Genomic DNA, 13,976 nt, shown 5'->3' with positions numbered 1-13,976 from the left:
GGGGGCACCTGGGTGGTTCAGTTGGTTAAGTGACTGATTCTTGATTTCAGCTCAGGCCATGATCTCATTGTTCATGATATTGAGCCCAGTATCAGGTTCTGCACTGACAGTGGGAGCCTACTTGGGATTCTCTCTCCTCTCTCTGCCCATCCCCAACTTTCTCTCTCTCTCTAAAAATAAATAAATAAACTTAAAAAAATTAAAAAAGAAAAAAGTTAGACATAGACAGATGATTGGTACATACATACAAACACATACACATAGACACATATATACACATACACATTACACATATACACACATACACAAATACACAAACATACACACACAAATACACACACATATACATATATACACACACATACACATGCTGCTTCTGTGTTTGTTTTCATATTCAAAATGAACAAACTTTTCTAGTGTAGTGTATCACTTTCCTATTGATGCTACAAAGTACCACAAATTTAGTGGCTTAAAACAACATAAACTCAGTGTCAGACAGTTCCCTGATGGTAAGAAGTCCAATAATCCAACACAGGTGTCGCTGGGCAAAAAACAAAGTGTCAGAAGGATTGCCTTCCTTTCTGGAGGCTCCATGGAAGAATCTGCTTCCTTGCTTTTTCCTGCTTCTAGAGATCGCCCACATCCCTTGACTCATGGCTCCCTTCCTCTGTCTTCAAAGCCACCAAAGGCAAGTCTTCTCACATTCCTTCCCTGACTCTGACCTTCTCTCCGGTCTCCCTCTTCCACTTTTCAGAACATTGTAATTACATGGGGTTTACCTGGGTAATCCAGGATAATCTTCCTATCTTAAGATCAGCTGATTAATCCCCCTTGGCACATAAGATAACAGATTCACAGGTTTGAGGGATTAGGACATTGACATTTTGAGATCCAGTATTCTGCCTACTACATATGGCAAACAGTGAAACCACAAAACCACATATTCTTTCTTCTTGTGAATCAGTTATTCGGCCAAATAAAATCTCCTGAGTCCTACTATGTGCCAGATCTCTGTGGTGAGAGCTAAGATTACAGTAGGGGTTAGGGATTGGGAGTTTGGTAGTTTTTCCTTCTCTTTCAAACAAAATTCCCACCCTGGCTTATTTTAGCTAAGGAATAAATGAGAAGTAATCTGATTAAACTGTCCTCATTACATTAAATGACTGGCCAGTAGTAACCTTCTAGAAGAGACATTTATATTTGTTTTAAAGGAGCACCCTAACCCAGCTCTTAAACTTTAATGGGCATACAAATTACCTGGGAATCTTGTCACTTGCAATTTTGATCCAGTAGGCCTGGCATGAGGCCCGAGATTCTGCTTCTCTGACAAGCCCCCAGGCCATGCTGACACTGCCCATCCAGGATAGCAGGTGGAGGAACAAGACCCTAACTCAAAAGAAGTTCTAATCCCAAACAATATTCAGTCTGACTCTACCTTCATCCTTATGAAGGTTTGCCTCCCAAGAGGTAATGGTACTCAACATGTTAACCATAACACCACACTTTGTCACTATGATCAAACACCTGTAGCAGAGGGGACACTCTGCCTACTGATAATGGTTTCCCACAAGGATGGTTTCTGACCCAAATTCACATTCATCCCGATGGGGGGGGGGTACATTTTACAATCTTTAATATAATAATGAGTCTCCTGTCTCCTAGGCCAGGATTTGTAGGCCAACATACAAGGCTTATGTCCCCTGGCAGTGACCGAGAGAGCCAGTCCCCAAACTGATACCTATTATTGAAAATTTGTAAGGTTTGAACTACTTGAGGATTCCCCTACCAGACAAGGTAATAAATGGCTGATAAGATTCAACCTTATCTCTCTAATGAGGATTTGATTTATATACTAGGTCCTTCGGGGACTGAAGGGGTGAGATGGGCAGGAGGGCAGAGCAGAAGCAAGAGAATCCCTATAGATAATGTAGATAATCTTTATAGGGCCCATGAAACCTTAATAGAGCACATGGACCAATGGGAGGACACATTATGTGTGTCATATTATCAAGTGAATTGTTAATGTAATTTGTAAGGTTAAAGGAGGCAAGTTTCTATATATACACGTGGCCGTTCTTGATTAATGAGTTTGGGCAAAACCACTTCATAGTACCCTTCTGAATATTAATGTACTTGAGTATACTCTGACCTATGACTTCTCCAAATCCTTGTTTTGACCTCAGAAAGAGATCACTTAGGGCAATGAAACAGAACCATACCTACAGTTCCATACCTTCTATTTGCAAGACAACTAGGTATGTCTCATCTTCTTGGCAGAGTGCTTCTTTACTGTTTCCCTCAATGGCTCTGTGAGGACCCTCCATTTCGTGTTATCTATAGACGTCCTTCTCACCTTATCTTGGATGGATAGTTGCTAGAAACTCTCTTGTATGGTCTAACATTGCTGGGCCTCCCTGATTCAAGCAGCACAGATCCAGACTTGGCATCTGTGCAAGAGAAAGATGGTAAAAGGCATGACTGTCTGTAATATCAAAAGGGGGCACACCCTGGCTATAATAGGACTTAAGGCTATCCATTCTTCTAGCACCTAAGCTGGATGTTGTCTTTGAGAGCTGTTCCCTATTATAGAATAGATTAAGGGTTACTATTCTCTCCCACCCTAAGTATTCATCCAATTTTATACATGGCAGCAGCTTTAAGACACAATCTACTATATATCACTATATGGAAAAAGAAAAGGAAGTTTATAAGAGAGGAAAATCATTCAAGATCAAACAGTTCATAGCAGAGTCTATATTCAAACCCAGCTCACAGAGGTCAGGTAAATTGTTTGAGGCCATATGTCTGGTTGATGGCAACAGCAAGACTAGAACTGCCTCCAATTCCAAGACTTTTTTCTACTCCAGTCTCCCTTAACCATAGCTGGGATACCCTTTCCCCACTCGGATTATAGATTCACTAATGCCTTTGAAGAAATCCAGCTTAAGAGCTGAGGGAGAAGGGTAAATGGAGCTACCTTGGAATGCTACTGATCAGGCCTGGTCTTCTTTCCCACAGTCATATTCACCTTGCCACCTAATTCCATCTTTATGGCTTAAGCTTTTTAATTCTTTTCCTACCTAATCCCTCTCTCTGGCCATGTGTGATTACTATCTTGCTATTTCAGGTTTCTGTCCAGCTGGGTAAAATCTTCACACTCTGTTTTAGCACTGAGTTTTTCTCTTTGATGTCATCTCATCTGCCTGGGGGGCCAGCTCACCTTCCCAACCCTCTGCTGGCACCTCACTGGGTTCTTCCCCATCCCTGCTTTCACCACCATACTTTCCACTTCCTCTTCTCCCTTCCACTTCTCTTGGAAGGATGGCTCCTGAATTTTTTGCCCCCAGCAGAACTGGATGGCTTTTCTCCCTCTGCTTAAGGGAGTGGGGGGATGAGCCGTGAAAGCCCCAAATGCCATCTTTCATCTTATTTCCTATTTCCAGCACATATCCTATTTATAATTCTGCCTCCCTCTTAGCAGATTGACACAGCACTCTGCTTGGTTCCCAGAATAAATGCAATTCAAGAATAAGAGACAAGTCCAGGCTCCCAGGATTCTTCTACAGTCAGGCATTGGTTAGGAGTTTTTTTGCCAGCATTTGAGAAATGTCTCTGATGGCAGCTGTGTTTCTCTGAGCCCATCTTCCGCTGTCCTGGAAACTCCTTCCATATAGGATTTTATTCCTGGCAGATTTCCCTTCCTGATTATGTCTAGACCAAGCTTATATTAAAGGTAGGTGCTATTCCCTAACATACATTGGCTACACCATAAAAGATACTTAAGAAATATTTGTTGGGTGAATAAATGTTGGCATGTTAATAACAGGTCATAACTGAGTTTGTGGGAAGCCAATTTAGAATTATAGCTGATCTGCAAAGTCAACATTACATATAAAAATTCACATTAAAAAAAAAAACAGTTTCTTATTACACCCAACGTCTCTGATGTCCCCATCACTGAATCATTATAAAACCTAAAGGAAGGAGCAACATTTACAAGGTGTCTTCCACTATTAGGAATGGTGCTTTGCTTAAATTATTTCATTTATTCTACAATCTCTGAAATAAGATTTTGATCTCCATTTGTAGGTAACAAAACTGAGACTCAGGTAGGTAAGCAGCTTGCCCTAGAAAGAGTAAGTGGATTCACCCCAAATCTATCTGCCTTCAAAGCTCACTTCAAAAACCTAAAGAAGATTTGGGGCCTTTGAACACAGCATCCAAGGTAGCACATGCTAATGACCTCTGGTTCAATCTGTGTCCCCCTGCCTATTTCTTTTCTGTTTGGCACATAGTAGCTACTCAAATATTTTAATTAAATTATCAGATATATCATTTCAGCTTAGTTTCTTAGCATGACATTCTAACATTCTGGGCTTGATATAGACACTTTAGAGGAAATCCACCATCAAGCTTTAGAAGATTATCAGATGGGGACACACAGGCCAATGTTCTCTGTCTTCATCAAGGAAAACAGACACAGGATGAAAGCTCAGCAGGCAGGATCTAGGTTAGAACTAAGGGAAACATAAGACACTGGACCAGACCAACAAGAAAGACAAAATATTTTGCCTGCAGGTCCCCATCTCTCTGGGATGAGCCAGATTCCTGCCTGCTGGGAAGGCTTTGCCTCTGAGGGTCTGCAGAGGCACCAGGAGCCGTTCTTCTGCATTTGTGGTAAGAGAAGCTGTCGCAGAAACTGTCCTCACTCAATGGCATCCTTTTCACAGTAATGCGAAGTTGTTAGTTCCCTTGATTGCTCTCTGATGCATAGCTTTAATTGCATCCTTGCTTTTATGTACAGAATAGATTCATGTTCCCAAGAGGATAGCTAGGAAACCCCATCGCCAGCCTTGGAATACAAATGGGAGCCTGCTGAAACTGCTGCTTCATGGATGGGCACAGGGAAAAGGACATCAGGGAGGACAGCTACCTCTAAAAGTTTGGGGTTTATGCATGGAGGTGTCACTGTCCCTAGTGAACTCTTCTGGGAGTAGAAATGGCAGCAATGTTATTCATAGGAAACTGCTTGAAAATTGCACAGGAAATTTCCCATGCACAGGAAATTGCCTGTGAGGTGAGTGTATGTGGTGCTAAAAAGCTGCCATCCCCCCAGAAAGCTGTTCCTCACCCATACAGGAGCCTCTATGGACTAGTCCCTCTGTTGACATAATTATATTGACTTGCTCAATTTTTTATGCATGGTCCTATATTATTGAGATCATATTATATATAAATTTTATAATCTATCTCCTTTAGTTAACATTGTAGCTTATAAGCCTTGGGGGCGGGCGGTAAGGGGTGCAGTAAAATCTAGCCATCTTACAATTGAGGGTGACACCAGGCAGAATTGGCAGCAATGACCAGCACTGCTGGGTTGGCTCCTGGCAACTTGAGTAGTCCTATCCCAAGGGTTTGGTTCACCTATTTATACAATTTCATGGGGCAGTGGGCAGTAGTTGGTCTAAGAGGTAGGATTAAAAGAGTTTGGTTTTTTAATCTTCTCTTGATTTCTTTTATTTGCCAAATTTCTTAATAAACCAGTATGACTCTTATAGTCAGAAAAAAATTATTTTAAGTGTTTCCTCTTTTGGCTGCCAAGAAAGCAGCAAGGCATTGGAATCTGAATCAGCTACAGTGAAGAGGCCACTCAAGCTCATCTTATCATGCCTTAGGCTCTCCATCTGTGAAATGGGACAGTCACCCTGGACCCTCCGTAGTAGAGACTGTTAACACCATCTCTAACCTTTGTAGATGTCACACCGTCCTTGGACAAGATGAAGAGATAACCAGCCCATATCTGGGAGGTGGCTGAGCTGCATGATTCACCTCTCCTCACCCCTCCAAAGACCCCATGCCTGTCAAAGGAAGATGATTCATTCACCTTATTTGTGATCAAAATCTCCCGATTTAGGCACTGTTGAGAACAGACTGGCATCTAGGTATCTTTAGTTCTTGAAAAAGGGGAGTCAAGCTACCTTCTTTTCCCATGGCCCATTTATAGGGCTAACATTCATTAGGCATAAGAGACACAGTACCTAGGGACCATAGTGCTTTTATACGTCCACGACGTTTTAATAGATAACATATTTGTCCTTATCTTATATTTGCCAACATGGTTGTACAATATAAGCTTTCATATTTTTTGCCCATGAAGGCAAAAGTGCCTAAGGCCTATGAAAGTCATAATATGCCCCTGCTCAGCCCATATCAGCCCCATATTTTCCAAGCCCTTCCATGAAATAAAGGTGGACTGTGGACAAGCATGCCTACCACTCCTCTCTATTCATCTTTGTCATCTTTCTGGTACAAAAGAAACAGAACTTGGGTGTGGATTTTTGGCATGAAAATAACTAACCATTCGGTCAAACTGAAACCCCACAGCAGAATTAGGCAGATGAAGATCTATTTAGCAGACAGAAGAAGAAATAGCTTTTTTAATTGCCCACACAAACAACCATTACAACACAGGAAAGATAAGAAGCAATAACTCTAAGAAATGACTTGGCATTTCCCCTTTTTCTTAAGAATGATTATCCCTCATTCCTTAGGGTAAGGTGTCTGTGAAATGCGAACATCCTCTTTAATAAGCCTGGTCCTTCTTTTCAAATTAGAGTTATAAATAAGTAAGTACAATTTGCAAACCATTTGATTACATCCCTGTACTTTCCCAAGATTCCCTAAGGAGGCACTTACACCAATTTTTGCATCATTAAATATTTAAATAAAAACTCGAAGTGAATTGTGGGACAAAAAGGCATTTATGAAGCACATGTTTGGGCACAATGCAGCGCCAAGTCTTAGGCTCAGGGAGCAAGTAGAACATTTGGTCCCTGCAGACCAGCAATAGAATGAGCACATCAAAGAGATCTGAAGGGAGAGAATGTTGGTTTCAAGGGAGGGAGCCAATACAGAAAGCCCCGATTTTACTCCAAGTCCCTTATTCAGCAGCCACAAACACACAGAATGCCACCAGGAACCAAGAAGGAAGGCAGCTGAAGAGCCACTCTCAAGTCTTAAACCCCATGCCTCTGTTGGTTTTAAAATGTTGTAAAAGTTGAGGTCAAATCACCCCCAAATACCAATGGTACGAAAGAAAATAAGTAATTTAAATTCAGAACACTTTGTTCATGAAATCAGGTGATTTTTTTCAATACATTTTATCACAATTTTCCTTGGTAAATGTTCATTGAGCATGGCTCTATGCCAAGGGCTTGTACATGATATATTAAACAGCCTCCACCCACAGAAGTTTGCAATGTGTTTGGGAAATAGATGTTTAAGTGGTGTATACAATGAATGACATGGGAGCAGTCCCGACTATAAGTTCTGTGTGGGAACCAAGAGAAAGGCGAATCCTCAAGTGACTGCCAAGGCCCTGAGGATCCAGCAGGAAGCAGATGGCACACTCAAAGGATTTAACTAGAGAGAGTTTAACTAAGGAAATACTGACCGAGATGTGGGGAGACTTAAGACAATTAATCACAGTGGTGAACTCCTGGACTAGCAACAGTGGCGAGCCATCGCCACTCTTGGGCTGAGGCAAGGCAAGGTTGGTGTCACTGGAGCCCCACAAGAGTTGGTGCGATGGAAGAGGGGATGCCCCACGCAAGCTGAGACTGTAGAGGGGCAGGACACTAAGGCTGGGATTGGGGAGTAAAGACCCAGCCTGCGATCCCCTGCTGATACCTCCCATAAGCCAAGCCTACCCAGAAACTAGAGGGAAAGGGAGCCAGAAGACACAGTCCTAGGGCACAGATAAGGAGAGAGAAGAGCAGAGAGTGCGTCCAGAGGGACAAATGGACTAGCTCAGCACCCGGGCTAGACACCTTGCTACGAGCCTTAAGAGAAAGACGAGATTTCTTGGCATAAAAATGAAGGAGGAGGATAGGGGCGCCTGGGTGGCTCAGTCGGTTAAGTGTCTGACTTCAGCTCAGGTCATGATCTCACCATCTGTGGGTTCAAGCTCCACATTAGGCTCTGTGCTGATGGCTCAGAGCCTGGAGCCTGCTTTGGATTCTGTGTCTCCCTCTCTCTCTGCCTCTCCCCAACTCACCCTCTGTCTCTCTCTCAAAAATAAATAGATGTTAAAAAACTTATTTAAAAAAATGAAGGGGGAGGGCATCTGAGGCAGAGAAAGACAAGCATATATATATATAAGAAGTAAGGAATTTTTTTTTTTTTTCCTGTCAGGAGGTAATGTACACAAAGTGCTTTTTTTTTTTTTTTTTTTTTTTTTGTACAGAAAAGTCAGGCTATAACATTCAGGAAGCTTGGAGGAAAAGACACTAAGCAAGGTTTCTTGATCTCAGCACTATTGACATCTGGGGATGGATGATTATTTTTGGGGACTGTTCTGTGTACTGTAGGGTGTTTAGCAACATCCCTGGCCACTACCCACTAGATGCCAGCATGCACTCCTAGCAGTGGTAACTGAAGGTATCTTCAAACATTGACAGATATCTTTTGGAGGGCACAAAATTGCCCCCAATTGAGAACCACTGGGAGAGGAAAGGAAAGAGACCAAAGAAGGCAGATAACTGTTGAAATACAGTGCAGACAGGTGACACTAAGGGCTTAGTCCAGTGTGGCACGGTGACACTGACAAGGACCAATGTCGCAGTCTCTATGAAGGAGGAGGAAGCAGGCTGAATGAGGAGGGGTAGAGGGAGTGGTGGAGGGTGATTTCAGTTTGTAGATTGGATAACAGGGAGAATGACATCTCTAACTGAAGAGGTAGAAATGTGTGGGGCTGGCCTTGGGGAAGGATGATGTGTCTTCTGTGAATTTGTTTGAAGGAAGCCTGGGATATTTAGATAAGAGACTGACTTGAGGAGGGAGACTGGGACTGGAGGTGTGAATTTGAGTCATCCACAGAGAGACAGGCTTCTAAACCTCCTATGGATAGAAGTTCTCCCGGAGGAAGATAGAGAAGCCAAGCACTGAAGTTTTCTCTCTCTTACTCTTTTTTTTTTTTTTTTTTTTTGGCGGGGGGGGGGCGCGGGGGGTGGGTGGGCAGGGTGATGTGCATATTTAGAAGAATAATGTGAGATAGAAATAGAAAGTGCCAGAGGCAAGAAAACCAGACAGTTTTCTGAGGGGGGAAGTCATGAAGCCCAGCCCCAGACCCTCTCACCAGTCCATATGCCCCAGGGGCTATGTCTACCACAAGAAACTACCTTTTATAATATATACAAAGGTGCCGCTGGGCTAGGAGCAGTCCTGAAGAGAATCAAAGATGCCACGGGAGCCACAAGTGTCAAGGCAGGAGAGGAGCCTTGTCCACCCCCCACGCACACGTAGTTAACAGTCCTCTATTTTTTAAAATCACTCAAATCCTGAAAGAAGGAGACTTTGGTTAGGTGGACATTTTCACTTATGTGGAATAAACAGCTCTTCATCAGGGAGGGAGCAGTTATAGGAAGTGTCATCCCCCTAGAGTTCTGAAGGAGAGGTTGCACACAAATGTAGTAGGAAGACCTGAGGATCCAGATCCACAAAGGTAGCCTGCTTGTCTGTCTCCGTCCTTCTAAGTGAAGAAAAATGGTGGATCTTCTTGGGGGATTTTTTTTCCCTCTCACAAAGATGTATTTGTGGTAGGCAGAATTCTAAGATGCCCCCCAAGATTCCAGGCCCTGCTGTACATGCCTTGTGTAATCTCATCCCTTTGATTGTGGATGGAACCTGTGGATGTGACAGGGTGATGATTAACATTCATGATTAACATTATGGGGCAAAAAGGAATTTTCAGATGTAATTAAGGTCCCTAATTAGTTGACTTTGGGTTCCTCAAAAAGGATATTGTCCTGGGTGAGCCTGACCTAATCAGGTGAGCCTTTAAAACAGATAAAGAGAAAGCAGCCATGTTGTGAACTGCCGTGAAAAGACCACATCACTGGGACCAGACGGAGGCTTCTAGGAGCTGAGAGTGATTCCTGGCCAACAGTGAGCAAGCAAATATGGACTTCAGTCCTGTAACAACAAGGAATTGAATTCTGCCTATAATCAGTGATCATGAAAAACGACCCTGAGCTTCATATAAGCTCAGAGCCCCAACCAGCCCTTATATTTTAGCCTGATGAGACCCTTAGCAGAGGGTCCTGTCCTGGAAACATTGAGTTCATAAATTTGTGTTGTTTTTAGGTACTACATTTGTGGTAATTTGTTATGCAGCAAAAGAAAACTAAGGCATATATGAAGAGAGACTGTGTCCATAGGGTGGGTTGGCTCCATGAAGAGACTGACAACCACAACCCACAGCTGAGCCCCACAAGTATGCAGGGACTGGGCAGGCTGAGACGGTGTGACCCTTGCTGTTTCTCAGACCCAGCTTCACCAGGACCCAAGCAGCCCACAGCATATAGGGCCATAACTCATCTCCTCCTATGAGAGGGCAAACTTCAGACCTGAGAAATGGAAACACAATAGAAGCCACACAGAACAGGCAGAACTTATTTTCTGAACTGAGATCATCATGGCACTAACTAAGTCTGCTCAGGATTCCTACTCCTGGTGCCAGATCTGTCCCTTCCTTGGCCAAGTATAACTTTAGCTCTTCAGATACTGAGCTAGTGAAGCTGAATGGGCACTGATGTATCGCTTCTCAGGAGGGCCTCTTCAAAGCAGGAAGGATATGGAAGAAAGGTGGAAGGAGAAGAAAAAAAGGAGAATTTTATTCAGCAAACAAACATTTATGGTGCTCATTACATGGGCAGCCCTGTTCTAGGCCCCAGCAACACACAGTGAATAAAACAAAAATCCATACACTCCAGTGAAAGAAGAGAGGCCAGTTAATAAAACAAAAATCTAAAAGTATAGTGTGGAGTGACAATAAAGCAGAAGAGGAGTTGGAAGGGAAAGGGTTTGGAAAAGGATATCAGGAGTGCAGTTTGGGACATGTTAAGTTTGAGGAGCCTATTGGACACCCATTGGTGCTATCATGTAGACAGTGGGATATTCCAGTGTGGAGTTTGGGGAAACATTGGGACTGGAGATATAAATTTAGTATCTAAAACACGAGATCAGCTGAGATTAAGGGAGTATATGTGGATCAAGAAGTATGAGGGTAAATCCTGGGAGCCTCTGACATTAAGGTATCACAGAGAAAAGAAAGAACCAGTGTCTGAGTCCAGGCTTCCATAACAAAATACCACAGACTGGGGAGACTTAAAACAACAGACATTTATTTCTCCCAGTTCTAGAGGCTGGAAGTCCAAGATCAAAGTGCTGGCAGATGTGGTTCCTGGGAGGCCCCAATCAAGGTTTGCAGATAGCCACCTTCTTGCTGTATCCTCACATGTCACAGAGAGCAAGCAATGGTCTCTCTCTCATAAGGACACTAAGCACATCGTAGGGACTCCACCCTAATGACCTCATCTAAACCTAATTAACTCCCAAAGGTCCTACCACCAAATACCATCTCACTGGGGTTTAGGGCTCCAACATAAGAATTTGGGAGAGGGGGCTCTGTGCTGACAGCTCAGAGCCTGGAGTCTGCTTTGGATTCTGTGTCTCCCTCGCTCTCTGCCCCTCCCCCACTCACGTTCTGTTTCTCCCTCTTTCTCTCAAAAATACATAAACATTAAAAAAAAAAGAATTTGGGAGAGGGGGACAAAAACATTTGAGTCCACAGCAACTAGCAAAAGTGATGAGAAGGAAGAGGCAGTAAAGAAGGAGAAAAAGCAAGAGAGTGTAATGTTCTGGAAGCCAAGGCAAGAGTTTCAAGGATGAGAGACTGGTCATCAGGGTCAAATGTTGCTGACAGGTTAGTTGAGGCTAAGAACCTTCAATTTAGCATCATGTCATTTGGGATCTTGACAAGAATAGTTTTGATGGAGTGATGAGGATGAAAGCCCAATTCAATTAGCATCAAGAGAGACTGGATTGAGAGAAATTAGAGGCAGCAAGTACAGACAACTCTTTTAATGAGCTGTGCAGTAAAGGAGTAGAGCAGTGGGGCAGAGCTGCACGGGACTATGATGGGAGAAATTAGAGCATATCTGTATGTTGATGGGAGCAAAGGGATAATGACAAAATGTGTATAGTCAATTCTCCGTTACACAAGAAAATAGAAATAGTGTGGCCCATTTGATGAGTTTACTTAGATTGTATGTAATAGCTGACATATATAAAAGAGAATATGTAAATTCTGAAACACAACGAACACCCACAAAACCACCATCCACACCAACAGCTGGACCACCACCAATCACATCTATATGTGTGCTCCTCCCCTCTCGAGCCCTCTGCCTCTCAGAAGAAAACAAGTTCCCTGAATTTTGCAGTTATCATTTCCTTGTAAAGTCATATCTCTTCACTATAATCTGTTGTATTTATTGACTGATAGATCAAGGAAGACCTCTTCTCTGCCCCTCAACCTACCTTCTGCAGACAGACATCAGACCACCTTGGTCCGTCTCATGAAATTCCTTTCTTACACTGAACCTGCACACTAAAAGCCCATTTTTCATCTTCCATCTCCAGCTGGCTACTGCTTTACCAGAAACACCCCTTCTTTGACATGAGGATCATATTAGTCATTCCTCTCTGTATCACATCCTCCACATGAAAGCAGGAAGAGACAAGCACATCTTCTTCACTCATGTGCATACAGAACAGACCCCATTGGCCGTAGCACCCTTTTTCTCCTGCAAGTCCTCAAACCTCAAGCCTCCCCCTCTCGTCCTAAGGCACACCCTGAGGGGCAGGCGTCAATTCCTGGTGGCCCCTCCACAGAGAGCTCAGGAAGGCAGTCGTCAGGTTTCTTTGATCCCCAATCACCCATGGGCAAGTGGCCATCCTCAGATCATCCAGGACTCAGGGTATGGAGGGATCTGCAAAACTTTGACAAATGCCAAAAGACTGGGCCCTTTACAAATGGATGACAGCAGGTTCTGAGAAGCCTTCTGCATACATAATCCAAACACCCAGCCCCCGCGCTTACTCACTGATGCTTGAAATTGCTTTAAGGAGAGACAACAGGCTTTCATCTCACAACTGGAGAAAGCTTTGAAGGCCCTGGATGAACTAACTCAATGATTTAGACTAGCGCACGCTAGCCATGTAAAAGGACTGAAAAGACTGGATGATGCAACGGACATCTTTAAAAACGAGTGTGAAGGGACAAGAGGTAAAGCAGAGAAAGATGGGTCTTTTCTTGTCTCCTTGGGAGCTTAAAAAAAAAAAAAATTTGAAATCAGAAGACATGGAATCAAATTTGTCCCTATCGTCAGCTGTTTGACCACAGGCCAGTTACTCAAAGTTTTGAACTTATTTCTTATTTCTAAAACAAAGGTAAGTACATACCTTCAGAGTTACTGTGAGACTTTAATGCCATGCTACACGGTGAATATTTTTCTTCTTTCCCTGTTGCCTCAGGCATCTCGAGCTCTGCTCATTTCCATACTAACAAGGGCTCCCTCTTTTAGCATTATAGAGATTAAGAATGAGGAATCTGGAACCAGGCAACATGGTTCAAATCCTAACTATCACTTTCTGTGATCTTGGGCAAGTTACTTGACCGCTCTGTGCTGTTTCCTCACCTGTGAAATGGGAGGTAATAACAGTACTTGCCTTGTGGGGAGATTGTAAGGATTAATATGTGTCATGCATTTAAGGATCGTTTTGGCACACAAAAAAAGCACTGCAAGAAGTGCTCGCAACTATTATTCCCAAGGGCTTCACCTGTCCACTTTCCACAAGGTAAAACATCATTTTAAGCTCCTCCACTTCCGCTCTTTAATATACAAAGCCCACTGTAAATTGCCACACATTCCTCTAGGTTTCCTAACGCCCCCAGCCCTAATCTTAAACGGCCAAGCCATCTGGTCCTCCCACCACAAGCTAACCCTAAGCAGTTCTCAACTCTCCAGGCCCTGCAGGTTCTGAACTTCCGCCACCCAGACTGCTGGATGGTGGCGGGCGCGGGGGCGGGGCGCCGCCGGAGGGAGGAGGGAGGGAGGCGGGAGGGCGGCGGG

At 43.5% G+C, this 13,976-nt stretch overlaps 1 long non-coding RNA gene across 1 annotated transcript; it reads right to left on the bottom strand.

Annotated features, from left to right (window-relative positions):
• Positions 1 to 2,239: 2,239 nt before the first annotated feature.
• Positions 2,240 to 13,927, bottom strand: LOC122229388. Its single transcript, XR_006206973.1, has 3 exons — positions 13,306 to 13,927; positions 5,747 to 5,858; positions 2,240 to 2,447 (listed from the first exon to the last, which is right to left on the bottom strand). It is a non-coding gene; the product is annotated as an uncharacterized LOC122229388 (long non-coding RNA).
• Between the last annotated feature and the right edge of the window lie 49 nt (positions 13,928 to 13,976).

The sequence above is a fragment of the Panthera leo genome, chromosome C2, assembly GCF_018350215.1.
Source record: "Panthera leo isolate Ple1 chromosome C2, P.leo_Ple1_pat1.1, whole genome shotgun sequence".
In the NCBI taxonomy this organism is placed as follows: Eukaryota; Metazoa; Chordata; class Mammalia; order Carnivora; family Felidae; genus Panthera; species Panthera leo.
Note: the sequence above shows the minus strand (reverse complement) of the source record. Positions and strands in the feature narration are given on the sequence as shown.